General features: G+C 44.1%; 1 protein-coding gene across 1 annotated transcript in view; it reads left to right on the forward strand.

Moving 5' to 3' along the window:
* Positions 1–24,826, forward strand: part of LOC109865041 (uncharacterized) — a 61,548-nt gene that overhangs the window by 23,621 nt on the left and 13,101 nt on the right. The window lies entirely within an intron of this gene.

A 24,826-nucleotide genomic window follows, 5' to 3' on the forward strand; every position in this document is an offset into this window, starting at 1 on the left:
TGCATTTTGCATGCATACCCTAGTCTACACACTGGTACCTTTCTCTTGGTAGAGAGGCCATCACATCACAAGGCAATTGTGTTTTGTGGCGTCAGTCAGTGAGTAAGTCAGTTCACCTTAAGAACTGGGAGTACAGCCAAGACCACTACTATCAGAGGAAGGACTGCAGAATAACAGCTGTGTGTGGTGATCCCTCCCTCCCTCCCTCCCTCCCTCCCTCCCTCCCTCCCTCCCTCCCTCCCTCCCTCCCTCCCTCCCTCTCTCCCTCCCTCCCTCCCTCTCTCCCTCCCCTCCCTCCCTCCCTCCCTCCCTCCCTCCCTCCCTCCCTCCCTCCCTCCCTCCCTCCCTCCCTCCCTCCCTCTCTCCCTCCCTCCCTCCCTCTCCCTCCCTCCCTCCCTCCCTCCCTCCCTCCCTCCCTCCCTCCCTCTCTCCCTCCCTCCCTCCCTCCCTCCCTCTCCCTCCCTCCCTCCCTCCCTCCCTCTCTCCCTCCCTCCCTCCCTCCCTCCCTCCCTCCCTCCCTCCCTCCTCATCTTTTTTCATTTCTCTATTTCGGTGTTAATTTTGCTGCCCTTGTCAGGCACCTCAATATACAGAGGGAGGGTTCTCCTCGCTGCTCAGATGATCTACGTCTCTGTGAAATAAGATTGTATTACTCTAGCTGCTGCTACTGGGTATATCAGATGATCTACGTCTCTGTGAAATAAGATTGTATTACTCTAGCTGCTGCTACTGGGTATATCAGATGATCTACGTCTCTGTGAAATAAGATTGTATTACTCTAGCTGCTGCTACTGGGTATATCAGATGATCTACGTCTCTGTGAAATAAGATTGTATTACTCTAGCTGCTGCTACTGGGTATATCAGATGATCTACGTCTCTGTGAAATAAGATTGTATTACTCTAGCTGCTGCTACTGGGTATATCAGATGATCTACGTCTCTGTGAAATAAGATTGTATTACTCTAGCTGCTGCTACTGGGTATATCAGATGATCTACGTCTCTGTGAAATAAGATTGTATTACTCTAGCTGCTGCTACTGGGTATATCAGATGATCTACGTCTCTGTGAAATAAGATTGTATTACTCTAGCTGCTGCTACTGGGTATATCAGATGATCTACGTCTCTGTGAAATAAGATTGTATTACTCTAGCTGCTGCTACTGGGTATATCAGATGATCTACGTCTCTGTGAAATAAGATTGTATTACTCTAGCTGCTGCTACTGGGTATATCAGATGATCTACGTCTCTGTGAAATAAGATTGTATTACTCTAGCTGCTGCTACTGGGTATATCAGATGATCTACGTCTCTGTGAAATAAGATTGTATTACTCTAGCTGCTGCTACTGGGTATATCAGATGATCTACGTCTCTGTGAAATAAGATTGTATTACTCTAGCTGCTGCTACTGGGTATATCAGATGATCTACGTCTCTGTGAAATAAGATTGTATTACTATAATACTAGTGTTTGGTGCATGTCTGTATAAAGGAGAGCCCTAGTCTATCTGTTTGATACAAAAACCATCTTGTAAAAGTGTTGCATTCGGGTTTCACCAGTTCCACAAGTGACATACACAATATCCTGAACATGTACTGATAATAACCAAAATAATTTCCCCTAAATTATGTAACATAAACAGGAACTTCAGTGACAGAATGTGGTCAGTAATATCTTGAAAATATAATACCATGCCACTTCTATGACTGTGTGTTTATCCAAGGTCTGTCTAATAATAGTGGCCTTTCTCTCTGTCCCTATGACATGGTCACACTAAGTTCCATCTTGTGTTAAACTAGCCAACCACCATTAATCTACAGAGAGAAAGAGAAAATTGTGTTTGGTGGCTGTTGAGATGTGTTGGGTGGCTGTTGAGTTGTGTTGGGTGGCTGTTGAGTTGTGTTGGGTGGCTGTTGAGTTGTGTTGGGTGGCTGTTGAGTTGTGTTGGGTGGCTGTTGAGTTGTGTTTGGTGGCTGTTGAGTTGTGTTTGGTGGCTGTTGAGTTCTGTTGGGTGGCTGTTGAGTTGTGTTTGGTGGCTGTTGAGTTGTGTTGGGTGGCTGTTGAGTTGTGTTGGGTGGCTGTTGAGTTGTGTTGGGTGGCTGTTGGCTGTTCCGGTGGCTGTTGAGTTGTGTTGGGTGGCTGTTGGCTGTTCCGGTGGCTGTTGGCTGTTCTGGTGGCTGTTCTGGTGGCTGTTGGCTGTTCTGGTGGCTGTTGGCTGTTCCGGTGGCTGTTGGCTGTTCTGGTGGCTGTTGGCTGTTCCGGTGGCTGTTGGTTGTTCTGTTGGCTGTTCCGGTGGCTGTTGGCTGTTCCGGTGGCTGTTGGCTGTTCCGGTGGCTGTTGGCTGTTCTGGTGGCTGTTGGTTGTCCTGGTGGCTGCACTGGCCCCTTTATCTTTCCAACAGTGTGTGACTAAGCAGGTGGATTGAGGACAGGGTGATTTAGTGGTGCATGTCTGTTAAAACGAAGGGCAGATGAGAACCAGGGCAGTTCAGCAAAATTCTTTGGGAGGTAGGGCTAGAGAGCAGACAGGGAAGATAAGGTCGGCTGCAGAGTAAAGAATGGTATCAAGGAATTGGCCAACATTCTACATTCTACTGGCCAACTGACTAACTCACCTTGTTTCACCCTGCCGTAGGCATTCTGACTGTCAACATTATTAGATAACATAATACTTTTCACCTGAGCCTGAAATAGACCTTAACCAAACGCCACAGAGTATGTGATGCAGACAAGTGACAGACATGCTAATTATCAAGCGCAGGCAGGGCAGGGGTACACTGACCGACTGCTTAACTTGTGCCAAATGAGATTTAGCTGGTGCTCAGAGGCTGTTAAAAGAAAAAGCATGTGTAAAGATATGGAACAGAAAGGAATGGGATGGTAGAGGAGTGACAATATGGCTTTGCAGTGCTTTCCATTGACACAATACAGATTCTGTAAATATTATTACTGCATTTATAAAATTAAGCAGGTAGCTAAATGTCCACGGAGGTCCTGGTGTTTTTCCTGCCTGTTCTCTGGTCCAGGTGTTGTCCCTGTAGATTAAACCTGGTCCTGGTGTTGTCCCTGTAGATTAAACCTGGTCCTGGTGTTGTCCCTGTAGATTAAACCTGGTCCTGGTGTTGTCCCTGTAGATTAAACCTGGTCCTGGTGTTGTCCCTGTAGATTAAACCTGGTCCTGGTGTTGTCCCTGTAGATTAAACCTGTCTCTCTGTTCTCTGGTCCTGGTGTTGTCCCTGTAGATTAAACCTGTCTCTCTGTTCTCTGGTCCTGGTGTTGTCCCTGTAGATTAAACCTGGTCCTGGTGTTGTCCCTGTAGATTAAACCTGGTCCAGGTGTTGTCCCTGTAGATTAAACCTGGTCCTGGTGTTGTCCTTGTAGATTAAACCTGGTCCAGGTGTTGTCCATGTAGATTAAACCTGGTCCTGGTGTTGTCCCTGTAGATTAAACCTGGTCCTGGTGTTGTCCCTGTAGATTAAACCTGGTCCTGGTGTTGTCCCTGTAGATTAAACCTGGTCCTGGTGTTGTCCCTGTAGATTAAACCTGGTCCAGGTGTTGTCCCTGTAGATTAAACCTGGTCCTGGTGTTGTCCCTGTAGATTAAACCTGGTCCTGGTGTTGTCCCTGTAGATTAAACCTGGTCCTGGTGTTGTCCCTGTAGATTAAACCTGGTCCTGGTGTTGTCCCTGTAGATTAAACCTGGTCCTGGTGTTGTCCCTGTAGATTAAACCTGGTCCTAGTGTTGTCCCTGTAGATTAAACCTGGTCCTGGTGTTGTCCCTGTAGATTAAACCTGGTCCTGGTGTTGTCCCTGTAGATTAAACCTGTCTGTCTGTTATCTGGTGTTTTTCCTGACTGTTTTCTGGTCCTGGTGTTGTCCCTGTAGATGAAACCTGTCTGTCTCTGGTCTCTGGTGTTTTTCCTGACTGTTTTCTGGTCCTGGTGTTGTCCCTGTAGAATAAGCCTGTCATAAGCCTGTCTATCTCTAGGCTCTGTTGGCTCTGAGGCAGCAGAGACACCCAGCTGTGTAATTTTCCTGTGTGGTAGAACCATCATTACAGTCTTGTCAGAAAGATTACCACCAGACTCACCAAACCACACGCTGCCTGGCTGCTGACTGTCTGGCTGCCGTCTGTGTGGCTGTATGGCTGTCTGGCTATGTGGCTGTCTGGCTGTGTGGCTGTCTGGCTGCCGACTGTCTTGCTGCTGACTGTCTCTGGATACCATTGATGTTCAGACAATCAATTAAATAACAGGAATGACTGACAGGCTGCATGCTGTGTGGATGTCTGGCTGCCTGTTTGTCTGGCTGTCTGGCTGCTGGCTGTCTAGCTGCCTGTTTGTCTGGCTGTCTGGCTGCCGACTGTCTCTGGATACCATTGATATTCAGACAATCAGTTACATAACAGGAATGGCTGACAGGCTGCATGCTGTGATACCCTCCTGTGTTGACAAACAGGTCGAAAGTAGGGAACTAAATTAGCCAGAGGGTGTCATTTGGGACTGAAATCATACATCTCTTTGAGATTTGACTTGAGGTTTTTGGGTGAGCGGGGTCTCTGAGTAGAAAATGGGTTTGGCTTAAAAATCTCCCCACCTGGTTCTCAGTTGTGCAAAAATAAACAGTTAATCCATGAAGTGCTCATAAACCAAGTGGTTGTGTTATGTTTTCATGTTTCACCTCCCCTTTAAGGTGGGTTGTGTTGTGTTTTCATGTTTCACCTCCCCTTTAAGGTGGGTTGTGTTGTGTTTTCATGTTTCACCTCCCCTTTAAGGTGGGTTGTGTTGTGTTTTCATGTTTCACCTCCCCTTTAAGGCGGGTTGTGTTGTGATTTCATGTTTCACCTCCCCTTTAAGGCGGGTTGTGTTGTGTTTTCATGTTTCACCTCCCCTTTAAGGTGGGTTGTGTTGTGTTTTCATGTATCACCTCCCCTTTAAGGCGGGTTGTATTATGTTTTCATGTATCACCTCCCCTTTCTCTGAGTAGAAAATGGGTTTGGCTTAAAAATCTCCCCACCTGGTTCTCAGTTGTGCAAAAATAAACAGTTAATCCATGAAGTGCTCATAAACCAAGTGGTTGTGTTATGTTTTCATGTTTCACCTCCCCTTTAAGGCGGGTTGTGTTGTGTTTTCATGTTTCACCTCCCCTTTAAGGCGGGTTGTGTTGTGTTTTCATGTATCACCTCCCCTTTAAGGCGGGTTGTATTATGTTTTCATGTTTCACCTCCCCTTTAAGGCAGGTTGTGTTATGTACTCATGTATCACCTACCCTTTAATGCAGGTTGTGTTATGTTTTCATGTATCACCTCCCCTTTAAGGCAGGTTGTGTTATGTTTTCATGTATCACCTCCCCTTTAAGGCAGGTTGTGTTATGTTTTCATTTATCACCCCCTTTAAGGCGGGTTGTCATCACGTGTAAGGTTGATTGGAATAGACGCAAGTCACTTCAGATTACGCAATGGTGCTCAGAAAGTTCATCCAAGCAGCTAGTCTCCCTGGCACTCAACCCATATTTAGTGACATATTAGATTAACTTTAATTTGTATACATTTATCAATTCATTTAGTATTTATCAATTCATTTATCAAGTCATTCAAACTTGGTCTTCAGAACTTGGTGCTCTAATAAATTACTTAAATCCACATTCTACAATTGCATTGGCAGTAAAATACGCTTATGAAATGTTAAAAACCAGCAGCATGATCACATCTATGACCCCGGTTCTGATCAAATGTCAACATGATAAGAGGTTCTGTCCCTCTGTTTGGTGTTTTAATCGCTCAACAAAATCTGCACAGCCGTATACTGTTTTGCTAGAATTCATCTGGACAACTTGATAGCATGTCGGCAATTCTCTCCCTCTTTAAAAAGTTCAATATGCGCAAATAACGCTGCGGGTGTGAAAAGGTGATGACGCAAAATCTCTATATCGAAGTCAGCCAACCAGGAGAGGACGTGCGCAGGACAAGTAGCGATGAATTGTTAAGAGATATTTCAGAGATAATTGGCCACGTAGGCAGAACTGAAAGCCAGCTAGCTGTCACCATGTTTGAGTCCCAAAGGACAACTTATTCCCTATATCTTGCAATACATTTGACCAGCTCTGGTCAAAAGTAGTTCACTACATAGGGAGTATAATGCCATTTGGGACACGGTTCCTTATCTTCCCACAGCATCGGAGAGCTCTGTCGGTGGTTCACACAAACATGTCAGGAGATTGGCAGGATTCCAGAGCACGACAGGCATGCTAGCTACACTCTACAGAGAGGGTCAGGAGAGGTAAAGGAACTAGCTACAGTACAGTTCCCTATCACTAGGAGTCTGTGAATATGCACACTGAAGCACTGTCCTGGCACAACCTGAGTATGGAATCATTCAAATGAAATGGGTAAAAGGTACACAAATATACACTGTCTGGAGGAGCAGGTGAGAGAGCCAGGTACTGTAAATATACACTGTCTGGAGGAGCAGGTGAGGGACCAGGTACTGTAAATATACACTGTCTGGAGGAGCAGGTGAGGGACCAGGTACTGTAAATATACACTGTCTGGAGGAGCAGGTGAGGGACCAGGTACTATAAATATACACTGTCTGGAGGAGCAGGTGAGAGAGACAGGTACTGTAAATATACACTGTCTGGAGGAGCAGGTGAGAGAGCCAGGTACTGTAAATATACACTGTCTGGAGGAGCAGGTGAGAGCCAGGTACTGTAAATATACACTGTCTGGAGGAGCAGGTGAGAGAGCCAGGTACTGTAAATATACACTGTCTGGAGGAGCAGGTGAGAGAGCCAGGTACTGTAAATATACACTGTCTGGAGGAGCAGGTGAGAGAGCCAGGTACTGTAAATATACACTGTCTGAAGCCCCGTACAATTTAAACCTTATTGTTTACCTGAAGCCCCATACAATTTAGACCTTATTGTTTACCTGAAGCCCCATACAATTTAGACCTTATTGTTCACCTGAAGCTCCTTACAATTTAAACCTTATTGTTTACCTGAAGCCCAATACAATTTAAACCTTCTTGTTTACCTGAAGCCCCATACAATTTAGACGTTATTGTTGACTTGCAGCCTCATACAGGAATAGTACAGGGGCTTGATGTTGACTTACTTTGCTCTGATACTTTTAAAACCTGGAGAAAGAAGTCCCAAAGGACCATTTGTTTTTATGTTCTCAGGTTTAAAGAGAATTGGGTGAGGACGCATTTCCTGCACTTATCTCTGAATATAGGTATTTCCCTTTCCTGTCCTTTTGTTGTGAGAAGTCCCACAATTAAGCAGAGCCTTGATGCCAAACATCGGTAATGTCGTTGAATCTACGTCTTAAAGCCTGAAAGAGGTCAACATCAATTTATAACGCGAAGTAAACTCCTTGACAAGGCAGGCTGTCAATGTCAGCTGTGTTCCTTTAGAGCCAGAGATGGAGAAACTCCTCCAAGCGTACAGCACATTGTTGTTTGTCTTTTTTTTTTTTGACAATTATGATTATCGTATTCTGAAAGTGAAGGTAATTTATTTATTAAAGAAAAGATTGTCAAGTAAAACTACATGGGGAAATATAATATATCAAATGTGGATACATTTACATTAATTTCAAAACTCATTGATTTTAAGCCAGTAAGAAGTCCTGGTCCCAATTGAGTCCAGGTCAAACGTAGTGTACTTTAAATGGAATAGGCTGCCATTTGGGACAGAGTCAGTGACACATAGCCAAGAGGATCTGATTTAAGGAATGGCATGCTCAAATCTGTTTTACCTTCAAAACAACAGAGTCTCCAAGTGATATCTTGTCATCCCGTTGAAACGCTGTGTCGAGAGAAATGTATTGTATGAATTTATCATCAGTATTTTTTTGTTTGTAATTGTATTCTGTTCAATGGTCGTTAGTGTACTTTTCTACGTCAGAACTAAAGCAGTTGCCTCTCCCACCACGCCCCCCAACAATTCTGCTCGTCCACCAATCGGCGGAGACAGCACCTTTACTGTGTCCCTAATGGCACTAAATGCTCCACATAAATGCCCTACTTTGTATCATCGCCCTATGAGCTCTAGTCAAAAGTAGTGCACTAAATGCTCCACATAAATGCCCTACTTTGCATCAAAGCCCTATGAGCTGTAGTCAAAAGTAGTGCACTAAATGCTCCACATAAATGCCCTACTTTGCATCAAAGCCCTATGAGCCCTAGTCAAAAGTAGTGCACCAAATTGGGAATAGGGTGCCATTTGGGAGCCCCCTGTGTCTGAGGAATGAGGGGTGCAGCAGAGGGGCTTTGAGCTCAGGAATGTAAAGGTAAGGGCCCTGTTCCTGTAAATGCCCAAACAAAGCTCCCTCCCCATCGAGCTACTACAGCTCCAGTGTGTGGGTGTGTGTGTTTGCATGTGCGTGTGTGTGTATATGGCGTGAGCTAATGGTGGGCTCCAGAGGTGATACGCTGTTCTGTAGAACAATAGTTGGACTTTAGACCCATTCCCTTAGCAGTGGAGAGGAAACAGAGCAATTGAACCTTTTTGTTTACCTGAAGTCCCATAACATTTTGACATTATTGTTTACCTGAAGCCCCGAACAATTTAGACCTTATTGTTTACCTGAAGCCCCGTACAATTTAAACCTTATTGTTTACCTGAAGCCCCATACAATTTTGACCTTATTGTTTACCTGAATCCCCATACAGTTTTGATATTATTCTTTACCTGAAGCCCCATACAATTTTGACAATATGGTTTACCTGAAGCCCCATACAATTTAGACCTTATTGTTTACCTGAAGCACCGTACAATTGAAACCTTATTGAGGAACGAGGAGTGCATCAGAGGGGCTCTGAACTCAGGAAAAGAGAGTCATGGTTCCTTTACTCTCCCAAACAGCCTAACTCCCCATCAAGCCCTTACAGTAATGGCTTTAAATGACGTGGCAGCAGTGTTTGAGGCCAATTTATTGTGAGACTGTACAGTAAAGTAAAGGGGAATGTGAGACTGTACAGTAAAGTAAAGGGGAATGTGAGACTGTACAGTAAAGTAAAGGAGAATGTGAGACTGTACAGTAAAGGGGAATGTGAGACTGTACAGTAAAGTAAAGGGGAATGTGAGACTGTACAGTAAAGTAAAGGAGAATGTGAGACTGTACAGTAAAGGAGAATGTGAGACTGTACAGTAAAGGGGAATGTGAGACTGTAATGTAAAGGAGAATGTGAGACTGTACAGGAAAGTAAAGGGGAATGTGAGACTGTACAGTAAAGGAGAACGTGAGACTGTACAGTAAAGGGGAATGTGAGACTGTACAGTAAAGGAGAATGTGAGACTGTACTGTAAAGGGGAATGTGAGACTGTACTGTAAAGGAGAATGTGAGACTGTACTGTAAAGTAAAGGAGAATGTGAGATTGTAGTGTAAAGTAAATGAGAATGTGAGACTGTACAGTAAAGTAAAGGGGAATGTGAGACTGTACAGTAAAGTAAAGGAGAATGTGAGACTGTACCGTAAAGGAGAATATGAGACTGTACAGTAAAGTAAAGGAGAATGTGAGACTGTACTGTAAAGTAAATGAGAATGTGAGACTACAGTAAAGTAAAGGAGAATGTGAGACTGTACAGTAAAGGAGAATATGAGACTGTACAGAAAAGTAAAGGAGAATGTGAGACTGTACAGTAAAGGGGAATGTGAGACTGTACAGTAAAGGAGAATGTGAGACTGTACAGTAAAGGAGAATGTGAGACTGTACAGTAAAGGGGAATGTGAGACTGTACAGTAAAGGAGAATGAGAGACTGTAATGTAAAGTAAAGGGGAATGTGAGACTGTACAGTAAAGGGGAATGTGAGACTGTACAGTAAAGGAGAATGTGAGACTGTACTGTAAAGGGGAATGTGAGACTGTACTGTAAAGGAGAATGTGAGACAGTACTGTAAAGTAAAGGAGAATGTGAGACAGTACTGTAAAGTAAATGAGAATGTGAGACTGTACAGTAAAGGAGAATGTGAGACTGTACTGTAAAGGAGAATGTGAGACTGTACTGTAAAGGAGAATGTGAGACTGTACAGTAAAGGAGAATGTGAGACTGTACAGTAAAGGAGAATGAAACTGTACAGTAAAGGGTAATGTGAGACTGTAAAGTAAAGGAGGATGTGAGACTGTACTGTAAAGGAGAATGTGAGACAGTACTGTAAAGTAAAGGAGAATGTGAGACAGTACTGTCAAGTAAAGGAGAATGTGAGACTGTAATGTAAAGGAGAATGTGAGACTGTACAGTAAAGGGGAATGTGAGACTGTACTGTCAAGTAAAGGAGAATGTGAGACTGTAAAGTAAAGGAGAATGTGAGACTGTAAAGTAAAGGAGAATGTGAGACTGTACTGTAAAGTAAAGGAGAATGTGAGACTGTACTCTAAAGGAGAATGTGAGCCTGTACTGTCAAGTAAAGGAGAATATGAGACTGTACTGTAAAGTAAAGGAGAATGTGAGACTGTACTGTAAAGGAGAATGTGAGACTGTACTGTAAAGTAAAGGAGAATGTGAGACTGTACTGCAAAGGAGAATGTGAGACTGTACTGTCAAGTAAAGGAGAATATGAGACTGTACTGTCAAGTAAAGGAGAATGTGAGACTGTACTGTCAAGTAAAGAAGAATGTGAGACTCTACTGTCAAGTAAAGGAGAATGTGAGACTGTACTGTAAAGTAAAGGAGAATGTGAGACTGTACTGTAAAAGAGAATGTGAGACTGTACTGTAAAGGAGAATGTGAGACTGTACTGTAAAGTAAAGGAGAATGTGAGACTGTACAGTAAAGGAGAATATGAGACTGTACTGTCAAGTAAAGGAGAATGTGAGACTGTACAGTAAAGGGGAATGTGAGACTGTACTGTAAAGTAAATGAGAATGTGAGACTGTACAGTAAAGTAAAGGAGAATGTGAGACTGTACTGTAAAGGAGAATGTGAGACTGTACAGTAAAGGAGAATGTGAGACTGTACTGTAAAGTAAAGGAGAATGTGAGACTGTACAGTAAAGGAGAATGTGAGACTGTACAGTAAAGGAGAATGAGACTGTACAGTAAAGGGGAATGTGAGACTGTAAAGTAAAGGAGAATTTGAGACTGTAAAGTAAAGGAGAATGTGAGTCTGTACAGTAAAGGGGAATGTGAGACTGTACAGTAAAGTAAAGGAGAATGTGAGACTGTACTGTAAAGGAGAATGTGAGACTGTACAGTAAAGTAAAGGAGAATGTGAGACTGTACAGTAAAGGAGAATGTGAGACTGTACTGTAAAGGAGAATGTGAGACTGTACTGTAAAGTAAAGGAGAATGTGAGACTGTACAGTAAAGGGGAATGTGAGACTGTACTGTAAAGTAAAGGAGAATGTGAGACTGTACAGTAAAGTAAAGGAGAATGTGAGACTGTACTGTAAAGGAGAATGTGAGACTGTACTGTCAAGTAAAGGAGATTGTGAGACTGTACTGTCAAGTAAAGGAGAATGTGAGACTGTACAGTAAAGGGGAATGTGAGACTGTACTGTAAAGTAAAGGACGATGTGAGACTGTACTGTAAAGTAAAGGAGAACTCTCCACTCTTGAACAGTTGTTAGTGGTGACTTGATGCCTCATGGCTACATTTAAATAGAGTGTTTCCCAGTCTGCCACAGTTGGTCAGGACAGATGCCTCTGCCACATTTGGTGAGGACAGATGCCTCTGCCACAGTTGGTGAGGACAGAGGCCTCTGTCACAGTTGGTGAGGACAGAGGCCTCTGTCACAGTTGGTGAGGACAGAGGGTCTTTCACAGTTGGTGAGGACAGAGCCCTCTTTCACAGTTGGTGAGGACAGAGCCTTCTTTCACAGTTGGTGAGGACAGAGCCTTCTTTCACAGATGACATAGATATTAGCTGAAAAGAGAGAGTGGCAGAGCTGACACAGTCGTCAATGAGACTTAAAGCACTGCAGAGCCTTATGTAAAGTCCATTTATATGTTTCATCAGCCTGTGCAGTGTTAGGAGGAAGTGGATCTGTGGCAGTCAGGCAGTAAATTGGGGCGAGGAAGTGTGTGTGCTTATGTGTGTGTGTAGTGCCTCTCTTTTTCGACACTGCCCTGCACCCCACTCCCCTCCCCACTGCAGATGGACTTGGAATATAAGCCTTCCGTGACAGAGTCCTCGCTTTGCTCTGTTATTCCCCCACCACACACACACACACACACACCTCCCCCATCATTATGGGAGACTGTTGTGTAATTGGAAGCATTGATCGTCTCCGGCCTAGCTATGACCAGCCGGCCGTGAATAACACACACAGACAGATTTGGGGTTCTCTGTAGAAAACAATACATTATTAATGAGTTAGTATGGTTAACGGAACCACTTCCACAGCACATGGAGGAATCAGGCACATCTGGAACAGTTGTGACTGGATGCGTCTCAAATGATACCCTATTCCCTATACAGTGCACTACTTTTGACCAGTGCCTATGGGGCTTTGGTCCAAGGTAGTGCACTAAATAGGGAATAGTGGTAGAATCCAAGACGGCGCTGCAGTAGGACGTGTATATCTGTCTTTGTCTTATCCCGTGTAAATAGGCGGTCTTTTTCGCATATATCTTAATCCCACTTTCTATCTACGAACTAAATATTCTTTCCTGCAACCCGCCTCACCCAATGTGGTACGGATCTGCTATTTTTATTCCTTATAACTGGAACTTCCATCAGGAGCTAGTCAAGCTAACTAGCTACTAGTCTTTGTCAGCCACGACTCGCGGTCCTCGTCTTTTTATTCCCGTCATCAGCCAGCCTTAGCTGCCAGTCTGCACAGCGCGATATCAACCCAGAGCATATCGGACTGCTTCTCTCTACCACGCCGGAACCCAGGCCCTGTAGCCCCAGTTCCACACCTATTCCCCAGGCGCTATCATTTGTTGACTTCTGTAACCGTAAAAGCCTTGGTATCATGCTTGTTAACATCAGAAGCCTCCTCCTTAAGTTTGTTTTATTCACTGCTTTAGCACACTCCGCCAACCCTGATTTCCTAGCCGTGTCTGAATCCTGGCTTAGGAAGGCCACCAAAAATTCTGAAATTTCCATCCCCAACTACAACATTTTCCACAAAGATAGAACTTCCGAAGGGGGTGGAGTTGCAATCTGCTACAGAGATAGCCTGCAGAGTTCTGTCCTCTCACGGTTTCTCACTGTTTCTCAGTCTCTCACTGTTTCCACTTGTTATAGACCCCCCTCAGCCCCCAGCTGTGCCCTGGACACCATATGTGAATTAATTACCCCCCAATTATCCTCAGAGTTTGTACTGTGACCTAAACTGGTATATGCTTAAAACCTCTTTGGGCTAGATGTCCCGCTAGCGGCACACCTCGACAACATCCGGTGAAATTGCGTGAAATTCAAAATACAAAAATCGTTTTTATTAAACATTCATGAAAATACAAGTGTCTTACATTGTTTAAAAGTTTAACTTCTTGTTCATCCAGCTGCTTTGTCATATTTAAATGCTTTACGGCAAAAACATACCATGCGATTATCTGAGGACAGGGCCCTGCGTACAAAAGCATTAAAAACATTTTCCAAACCAGCAGAGGCGTCACAAAAGTAAAAAATAGCGATAAAATAAATCACTTACCTTTGAAGATCTTCCTCTGTTTTCTGTTTCCCAATGGTCTCTGCTACATAACAAATGGTTGTTTTGTTCGATAAAGTCCTTTTTTACATCCCAAAAAAGTCAGTTTAATTGGTGCGCTTGATTCAGTAATCCACCTGTTCCCCTTGTTCAAAATGCATACAATGGAATCCCAAAAGTTACGAATAAACTTCGTCCAAACAAGTCAAACAACGTTTCTAATCAATCCTCAGGTACCCTAATATGTAAATAAATTATAAAATTTAAGACGGAGAACAGTATGTTCATTACCGGAGATAAATAACGAAGTGTGCATCCTCATCCACGCGCGCCACAAGACTACATTTGAAATGAGGGCCACCTAGAAAAACTACAAATTCTAGCAAATTTTTCAAAACACAAGCCTGAAACCCTTTCTAAAGACTGTTGACATCTAGTGGAAGCCATAGGAACTGCAATCTGGGAGGATTTCCTTTGAGTTTTCCACAACAACAAAAAAGTCCATGGTTCACTCTAGACCTAACTGCCCTTGACCAACACAAAAACATCCTATGGCATACTGCATTAGCATCGAATAGCCCCCACAATATGCAACTTTTCAGGGAGTTAGGAAACAATATACATAGTCACTTAGGAAAGCAGCTTTTTCAAACAGAAATTTGAATCCTGCAGCACAAATTCCCAAAAGTTCTGGAACATTGTAAAGTCTATGGAGAATAAGAGCACTTCCTCCAAGCTGCCCACTGCACTGAGGCTAGGAAACAATGTCACCACTGATAAATCTACGATAAACGAGAATGGTCATGCTTTCCACCTGGCTATCCCGGTCAACAGCTCTGCACCCCCCCCCCCCCCCCAATTCTCGGGCCGAGTCTCTTCTCTGTATACATCAATGATGTCGCTTTTGCATCTGGTGATTCTCTGATCCACCTCTACGCAGACGACATCATTCTGTATATTTCTGGCCCTTCTTAACAAACCTCCAGACGAGCTTCAAATCCATACAACTCTCCATCCTTGGCCTCCAACTGCTCTTAAATGCAAGTAAAACTAAATGCATGCTTTTCAACTGATCGCTGCCCCCACCCGCCCACCCATCTAGCATCACTACTCTGGATGGTTCTGACTTAGAATATGTGGACAACTACAAATACCTAGATGTCTGGTTAGACTGTAAACTCTCCTTCCAGACTCACATTAAACATCTCCAATCCAAAATTAAATCTAGAATCGGCTTCCTATTTCGCAACAAAGCATCCTTCACTCATGCTGCCAAACAGACCCTTGTAAAATGGACTATCCTACCGATCCTTGACTTAGGTGATTGTCATTTATAAAATAGCATCCAAAACTCTACCAAAAAAATTGGATGCAGTCTATCAAAGTGCCAACCGTTCTGTCACCAAAGCCCCATATACTACCCACCACTGCAACCTGTATGCTCTTGTTGGCTGGCCCTCGCTTCATATTTGTTGCCAAACCCACTGGCTCCAGGTCATCTATAAGTCTTTGCTAGGTAAAGCCCCGCCTTATCTCAGCTCACTGGCCACCATAGCAGCACCCACCCGTAGCACGCGCTCCAGTAGGTGTATTTCACTGGTCACCCCCAAAGCCAACTCCTGCTTTCGGAGCTTTTCCTTACAGTTCTCTGGAACAATGACTGGAACTAATTGAAAAATCACTGAAGCTGGAGACTTATATCTCTCTCACTAACTTTAAGCATCAGCTGCCAGGGCAGCTTACCGATCATTGCACCTGTACATAGCCAATCTGTAAATAGCCCACCCAACTAACTCATATAACTAACCCATATTGTTTTTTAAAATATTTTTGCTCCTTTGCACCCCAGTATCTCTACTTGCACATTCATTTCTTGCACATCTATCACTACAGTGTTTAATTGCTAAATTGTAATTACTTCACCACTACGGCCTATTTATTGCCTTACCTCCCTAATCTTACCTCATTTACACACACTGTATATATACTTTTCTATTGTGTTATTGACTGTATGTTTGTTTATCCCATGTATAACTCTGTGTTGTTTGTGTCGCACTGCTTTGCTCTTGGCCAGGTTGCAGTTGTAAATGAGAACTTGTTCTCAACTGCCCTAAAGGTGAAATAAAACATTTATACATTTAAAAAGGTTGCCATTTAGGACACGAGCCAGACATCCTCTGTCTTCAGTGCTCCACATGCAGGCTGTGGGTACTGCGCATGCTGAACATGTCTGCCTTTCTCTGAGACCCTTACGTTACTGTACTCACATGCAATGTGAACAACAATGTTCATAGCTGTATCAGATTCCCCTATGGCCCAGAGCAGCCTCTGTCTGGAATGAAGAAGCGGTTCTATAGAACTAGAAAATAAGGGCCTGTATTCATAAAGTGTCTCAGAGTAGGAGTACTGATCTAGGACCAGTTTTGCCTTTTAGATCAGAATGAAGAAGCCTACATTGACTAGGAGGGAACCTGATCAAGTACTCCTACTCTGAGAACCATTTGTGCCTTGAACTGGCTATACAGTAAGACTGAAGCTTACCAAATATGTCTACACCAGAAAATGGCTATTTCATTCCACTTACTACGGTAGCTATTATTCCTCTGCTACCAGAAGTGAAACCATCTCATTGAATCTCATCCTATGATGAAGCTCTTTACCTAATTTACTGCCAGACAATTACATTTGTAAAAGAGAAATTGATGCAGATAAAACCCACAATTCAATTTTGCTGATAAAATTTCACCAATGGAGTCCCAAATGGAAGCCTATTCCCTGTTTAGTGCACTACTTTTGACCAGTGTCCTATGGGCCCTGGAGAAAAGTAGTGTACTATATAGGGAATAGTGTGCTGTTTGGGTCACAGAAAAATGTCATCATCAACTATGGTGACTTCCTTGTTAATCGGAACACGTCCACATTGGATCGGGAAAGGACTGACTCAATTTGTTGCAATTATAATAATCATTGTGGTACTGTAGATGGATGGTAATATGATTTAAATCTCATTGAGCTCATTTGTCGTTTGGGCTCCCTCCAGTCCATGGCTTCTGTTTCACCTTGGGGACAAATGCTCTCAGTCGGTAGGGAAAAGACAATGACAATCATAGCAGCTACAGTATATTGTCTGCCTCTGAAATGGCACCTTATTCCCTATATAGTGCACTACAGATGTAGCATATTAATTTGAGCAAGTTTGCTAGGGCAGGAAAAGAATCCTGCAGCAACAGGAAATTACGTGGATAATAATTAACGGATACTTTTGTAGGGGTTGATACATTTATTGTTAGGGAAAATAAAGTCTGGTAAAAGAGGTCATATAAAATAAAATGGAGGTGTAGAGCTGTACTGGACAGTTACAACTGGGGGTGTAGAGCTGTAATGGACAGTTACAACTGGGGGTGTAGAGCTGTAATGGACAGTTACAACTGGGGGTGTAGAGCTGTAATGGACAGTTACAACATGTTTTGAACAATGATGGGGAGAGTTTGGCAAAACCAGTGCCATGGGGAGTGAGTTCCAGATCATAGGGCCTCTGTAGGTGATTGAATTGAGAAGTGGTTGTTCTTGAATGTGTGCAGGTGTAGCTGTTGTCTGTTTCTTGTTGAGTAGTTGAGTGGAATTCATATGTGGTGGTGAAATAGTTGTTTTTGAAGAAAGATTGTAATAAGTGATTTAAAGAGCTGTAAACAAATTGAACAACTTGAAGATAAATCATTTGATAAATATTCAGGAGTCCTAATTGTTTGAAAAGTAACTGCTGAATGGTCTCTTAAACCATCAGATGATGTTATTATTACTGATGGTTTCTGCAGGCGATAGATTGACAGTAGTTTGGTATGTTGTGTGCTGGTCCATGTAATGTTACAGACGCTGTGATTATTCTTCGTGATCTTAGAGGTTTTTGTCGTTATGTGTGGTTTCCATGACAACTTATCATCACTAAAAATACCAAGAAAGTGTGTTGTACAGGCTTGATCAACTTGGATATTATTCATATGGACCCCTATATAGTCTGGATTGGATTCACCAAGAAAGTATGTTGTACAGGCTTAGAGCGTTGGGCCAGTAACCGAAAGGTTGCTGGATTGAATCCCTGAGCTATCAAGATACAAATCTGTTGTACTGCCACTGAGCAAAGCAGTTAACCCACTGTTTCCCAGGCGCCGAAGACGTGGATGTTCATTCAGTTTTACAACTGACTAGGTATCTGTAACGGCGTTCTTTGTTTGTTGAAAGAGAGGACCGAAATGCAGCGTGGTGGTTACTCATGTCTTTAATGAACAAAGTGACGATACATGAAATAACTAATAAATACAAAACAACAAATGGAACGTGAAACCTAATACAGCCTATCTGGTGACACAACACAGAGACAGGAACAATCACCCACGAAATACAAAGCGAACTCAGGCTACCTAAATACGGTTCCCAATCAGAGGCAACGAGAAGCACCTGACTGCTGATTGAGAACCGCCTCAGGCAGCCAAGCCTATACAACACCCCTAATCAGCCGCGATCCCAAATACTACAAACCCCAATACGAAACACAACACACAAACCCATGTCACACCCTGGCCTGAACAAATAATTAAAGAAAACACAAAATACTAAGACCAAGGCGTGACAGAACCCCCCCCCCCCCCAAGGTGCGGACTCCCGGACGCACCTCAAAACCATAGGGAGGGTCCGGGTGGGCGTCTGTCCATGGTGGCGGCTCCAGCTCGGGATGTGGACCCCACTCCATAAATGTCATAGTTCCTCCCCTTCGCGTCCTGGGATAATCCACCCTCGCCGCCGACCATGGCCTAATAGTCCTCACCCAGAACCCCACAGAACTGAGGAGCAGCTCAGGACTGAGGGACAGCTCGGGACAGCTCGGGACTGAGGGACAGCTCGGGACTGAGGGGCAGCTCCGGACTGAGGGGCAGCTCCGGACTGAGGGGCAGCCCGGAACTGAGGGGAAGCCCAGTACTGAGAGGAAGCCCAGTACTGAGAGGAAGCCCAGTACTGAGAGGAAGCCCAGTACTGAGATGAAGCTCAGGTAGGTAGTAGGCTCCGGTAGATCCTGGCTGGCTGGCGGATCTGGAAGATTCAGGTTGACTAGCAGATCTGGAAGATTCTGGTTGACTAGCAGATCTGGAAGATTCTGGTTGACTGGCGGATCTAGCTGCTCTATGCAGACTGACAGCTCTGACTGCTCCATGCAGGCTGACAGCTCCTTGCAGACTGACAGCTCCTTGCAGACTGACCGCTCCTTGCAGACTGACAGCTCCCTGCAGACTGACAGCTCCTTGCAGACTGACAGCTCTGACTGCTCCATGCAGGCTGACAGCTCCTTGCAGACTGACAGCTCCTTGCAGACTGGCAGCTCCTTGCAGACTGGCAGCTCCTTGCAGACTGGCAGCTCCTTGCAGACTGACAGCTCCCTGCAGACTGGCAGCTCCTTGCAGACTGGCAGCTCCTTGCAGACTGGCAGCTCCTTGCAGACTGACAGCTCTGGCTGCTTCATGCAGACTGACAGCTCTGACTGCTCCATGCAGGCTGACAGCTCCTTGCAGACTGGAAGCTCCTTGCAGACTGACAGCTCTGACTGCTCCATGCAGGCTGACAGCTCCTTGCAGACTGACAGCTCCTTGCAGACTGGCAGCTCCTTGCAGACTGTCAGCTCCTTGCAGACTGGCAGCTCTGGCTGCTTCATGCAGACTGACAGCTCTGACTGCTCCATGCAGGCTGACAGCACCCTGCAGACTGGCAGCTCCTTGCAGACTGGCAGCTCTTTGCAGACTGACAGCTCTGGCTGCTTCATGCAGACTGACAGCTCTTTGCAGACTGACAGCTCTGGCTGCTTCATGCAGACTGACAGCTTCCTGCAGACTGGCAGCTCTGGCTGCTTCATGCAGACTGACAGCTCTTTGCAGACTGACAGCTCTGGCTAGATTGGAACTTGCTAGAATGGGACAGATTCATGAATTCTATTGGCCGATTGTGCGATTGTAGTGGCTCCATTATTATAAGCCATTCTCCCCTCAGCAGCCTCCTGTGGTAAGGTTGTAGTGATGACACATGAGCCAGTCAGTGCCAAGGGGAAACCCTGGGATTGTTCCATCCAGACACTACACTGACATTGATGAACAGTTTTTTTTGTCTTTGTCAGACGGTTTGATCTAGATCTTCTGCTGACTAGAAAGAGACAGACAGATGGGGATCCTCCAGTCTCAGTCCTGCCCTGTCCTAGTCGTCATGTCACAGGTCACAGCTGTTAAGAGAGACACCCTACTAGAGGGTAGGATGGAAGGAGAGCGGGCACAACCTCACATCTGCAGGCTACGGGGGTCTGGTGGAATAGGGTGTTAATTTTTCCTCCAAATTAATGAAACAGAGGTGGTTCATTGATTGTTATAACATTGCGGTGTACTTTACAAAATATACACCACCTCTGAAAACAAATGCAAGAAAGAGCCAGTATAGAGTAGAGAGGAACCAGTATAGAGTAGACAGGGACCGGTATAGAGTAGAGAGGGACCGATATAGAGTAGAGAGGAACCGGTATAGAGTAGAGAGGGACCGGTATAGAGTAGAGAGGGACCGGTATAGAGTAGAGAGGGACCGGTATAGAGTAGAGAGGGACCGATATAGAGTAGACAGGGACCGGTATAGAGTAGAGAGGGACCGGTATAGAGTAGAGAGGAACCGGTATAGAGTAGAGAGGAACCGGTATAGAGTAGAGAGGAACCGGTATAGAGTAGAGAGGAACCGGTATAGAGTAGAGAGGGACCGGTATAGAGTAGAGAGGGACCGGTATAGAGTAGAGAAGGACCGGTATAGAGTAGAGAGGGACAGGTATAGAGTAGAGAGGGACCGGTATAGAGTAGAGATGGACCGGTATAGAGTAGAGAGGGACCGGTATAGAGTAGAGAGGGACCGGTATAGAGTAGAGAGGGACCGGTATAGAGTAGAGAGGGACCGGTATAGAGTAGAGAGGGACCGGTATAGAGTAGAGAGGGACCGGTATAGAGTAGAGAGGGACCGGTATAGAGTAGAGACGGACCGGTATAGAGTAGAGAGGGACCGGTATAGAGTAGAGAGGGACCGGTATAGAGTAGAGAGGGACCGGTATAGAGTAGAGAGGGACCGGTATAGAGTAGAGAGGGACCGGTATAGAGTAGAGAGGGACGGAGGAAGAGGAGGAAGGCTGAAGGCCATTAGATTTCAGCTTTTCATGTTTTCAGATCCAGTTGTCATGCTTTGAATGACACCGCTGTCCATGAAAAAGAAAGTGACTCCACTGTCAATGAATAGGAGAGTGACTCCACTGTCAATGTTTAGGAGAGTGACTCCACTGTCAATGTTTAGGAGAGTGACTCCACTGTCAATGAATAGGAGAGTGACTCCACTGTCAATGTTTAGGAGAGTGACTCCATTGTCAATGTTTAGGAGAGTGACTCCACTGTAAATGTAAAGGGGAGTGACTCCACTGTCAATGTTTAGGAGAGTGACTCCACTGTAAATGTAAAGGGGAGTGACTCCACTGTCAATGTTTAGGAGAGTGACTCCACTGTAAATGTAAAGGGGAGTGACTCCACTGTCAATGAATAGGAGAGTGACTCCACTGTCAATGTTTAGGAGAGTGACTCCACTGTCAATGTTTAGGAGAGTGACTCCACTGTCAATGAATAGGAGAGTGACTCCACTGTCAATGTTTAGGAGAGTGACTCCATTGTCAATGTTTAGGAGAGTGACTCCACTGTAAATGTAAAGGGGAGTGACTCCACTGTCAATGTTTAGGAGAGTGACTCCACTGTAAATGTAAAGGGGAGTGACTCCACTGTCAATGTTTAGGAGAGTGACTCCACTGTAAATGTAAAGGGGAGTGACTCCACTGTCAATGTTTAGGAGAGTGAATCCACTGGCAATGTTTAGGAGAGTGACTCCACTGTAAATGTAAAGGGGAGGGACTCCACTGTAAATGTTTAGGAGAGTGACTCCACTGTCAATGTTTAGGAGAGTGACTCCACTGTCAATGTTTAGGAGAGTGACTCCACTGTCAATGTTTAGGAGAGTGACTCCACTGTCAATGAATAGGAGAGTGACTCCACTGTCAATGTTTAGGAGAGTGACTCCACTGTCAATGTTTAGGAGAGTGACTCCACTGTAAATGTAAAGGGGAGTGACTCCACTGTCAATGTTTAGGAGAGTGACTCCACTGTAAATGTAAAGGGGAGTGACTCCACTGTCAATGTTTAGGAGAGTGACTCCACTGTAAATGTAAAGGGGAGTGACTCCACTGTCAATGTTTAGGAGAGTGACTCCACTGTCAATGTTTAGGAGAGTGACTCCACTGTAAATGTAAAGGGGAGGGACTCCACTGTAAATGTTTAGGAGAGTGACTCCACTGTCAATGTTTAGGAGAGTGACTCCACTGTCAATGTTTAGGAGAGTGACTCCACTGTCAATGTTTAGGAGAGTTACTCCACTGTCAATGTTTAGGAGAGTGACTCCACTGTAAATGTTTAGGAGAGTGACTCCACTGTAAATGTATAGGGGAGTGACTCCACTGTCAATGTTTAGGAGAGTGACTTCACTGTCAATGTTTAGGAGAGTGACTCCACTGTCAATGTTTAAGAGAGTGACTCCACTGTAAATGTAAAGGGGAGTGACTCCACTGTCAATGTTTAGGAGAGTGACTCCACTGTCAATGTTTAGGAGAGTGACTCCACTGTAAATGTAAAGGGGAGGGACTCCACTGTAAATGTTTAGGAGAGTGACTCCACTGTCAATGTTTAGGAGAGTGACTCCACTGTCAATGTTTAGGAGAGTGACTCCACTGTCAATGTTTAGGAGAGTGACTCCACTGTAAATGTTTAGGAGAGTGACTCCACTGTAAATGTATAGGGGAGTGACTCCACTGTCAATGTTTAGGAGAGTGACTTCACTGTCAATGTTTAGGAGAGTGACTCCACTGTCAATGTTTAAGAGAGTGACTCCACTGTAAATGTAAAGGGGAGTGACTCCACTGTCAATGTTTAGGAGAGTGACTACACTGTAAATGTAAAGGGGAGTGACTCCACTGTCAATGTTTAGGAGAGTGACTCCACTGTAAATGTAAAGGGGAGTGACTCCACTGTCAATGTTTAGGAGAGTGACTCCACTGTAAATGTAAAGGGGAGTGACTCCACTGTAAATGTTTAGGAGAGTGACTCCACTGTCAATGTTTAGGAGAGTGACTCCACTGTCAATGTTTCGGAGAGTGACTCCACTGTCAATGTTTAGGAGAGTGACTCCACTGTAAATGTTTAGGAGAGTGACTCCACTGTAAATGTATAGGGGAGTGACTCCACTGTCAATGTTTAGGAGAGTGATTCCACTGTCAATGTATAGGAGAGTGACTCCACTGTCAATGTTTAAGAGAGTGACTCCACTGTAAATGTAAAGGGGAGTGACTCCACTGTCAATGTTTAGGAGAGTGACTCCACTGTAAATGTAAAGGGGAGTGACTCCACTGTCAATGTTTAGGAGAGTGACTCCACTGTAAATGTAAAGGGGAGTGACTCCACTGTAAATGTATAGGGGAGTGACTCCACTGTAAATGTAAAGGGGAGTGACTCCACTGTAAATGTTTAGGAGAGTGACTCCACTGTCAATGTTTAGGAGAGTGACTCCACTGTCAATGTTTAGGAGAGTGACTCCACTGTCAATGTTTAAGAGAGTGATTCCACTGTCAATGTTTAGGAGAGTGACTCCACTGTCAATGTTTAGGAGAGTGACTCCACTGTCAATGTTTAGGAGAGTGACTCCCCTGTCAATGTTTAGGAGAGTGACTCCACTGTCAATGTTTAGGAGAGTGACTCCACTGTCAATGTTTAGGAGAGTGACTCCACTGTCAATGTTTAGGAGAGTGACTCCACTGTCAATGTTTAGGAGAGTGACTCCACTGTCAATGTTTAGGAGAGTGACTCCACTGTCAATGTTTAGGAGAGTGACTCCACTGTCAATGTTTAGGAGAGTGACTCCACTGTCAATGTTTAGGAGAGTGACTCCACTGTCAATGTTTAGGAGAGTGACTCCACTGTCAATGTAATTTAGAAAACAAACTAGGAAGATAAAGTTGTAATTCATTCCCAATGGTAGATGTTTGTATTTAAAAGACAAGCAAAACAACTCAATCAAATGACTGAAATAGCAATTTGAAAGACAACACCTGTAAATACATTATTATCTCATAGGGCACAGACCATGTTTAGTTATCAATACTGTCTCATAGGGACCATGTTTAGTTGTCAATACTGTCTCATAGGGACCATGTTAGTTATCAATACTGTCTCATAGAGACCATGTTAGTTATCAATACTGTCTCATAGGAACCATGTTAGTTATCAATACTGTCTCATAGGGACCATGTTAGTTATCAATACTGTCTCATAGAGCACAGACCATGTTTAGTTATCAATACTGTCTCATAGAGCACGAACCATGTTAGTTATCAATACTGTCTCATAGAGACCATGTTAGTTATCAATACTGTCTCATAGAGCACGAACCATGTTAGTTATCAATACTGTCTCATAGAGACCATGTTAGTTATCAATACTGTCTCATAGAGACCATGTTAGTTATCAATACTGTCTCATAGGGACCATGTTAGTTATCAATACTGTCTCATAGAGCACAAACCATGTTAGTTATCAATACTGTCTCATAGAGACCATGTTAGTTATCAATACTGTCTCATAGGGACCATGTTAGTTATCAATACTGTCTCATAGGGACCATGTTAGTTATCAATACTGTCTCATAGAGCACAGAGCATGTTTAGTTATCAATACTGTCTCATAGAGCACGAACCATGTTAGTTATCAATACTGTCTCATAGAGACCATGTTAGTTATCAATACTGTCTCATAGAGACCATGTTAGTTATTAATACTGTCTCATAGGGACCATGTTAGTTATCAATACTGTCTCATAGAGCACGAACCATGTTTAGTTATCAATACTGTCTCATAGAGCACGAACCATGTTAGTTATCAATACTGTCTCATAGAGACCATGTTAGTTATCAATACTGTCTCATAGAGCACGAACCATTTTAGTTATCAATACTGTCTCATGGAGACCATGTTAGTTATCAATACTGTCTCATAGAGACCATGTTAGTTATCAATACTGTCTCATAGGGACCATGTTAGTTATCAATACTGTCTCATAGAGAACGAACCATGTT

This window comes from Oncorhynchus kisutch, linkage group LG19 (assembly GCF_002021735.2).
Source record: "Oncorhynchus kisutch isolate 150728-3 linkage group LG19, Okis_V2, whole genome shotgun sequence".
Taxonomy (NCBI): Eukaryota; Metazoa; Chordata; class Actinopteri; order Salmoniformes; family Salmonidae; genus Oncorhynchus; species Oncorhynchus kisutch.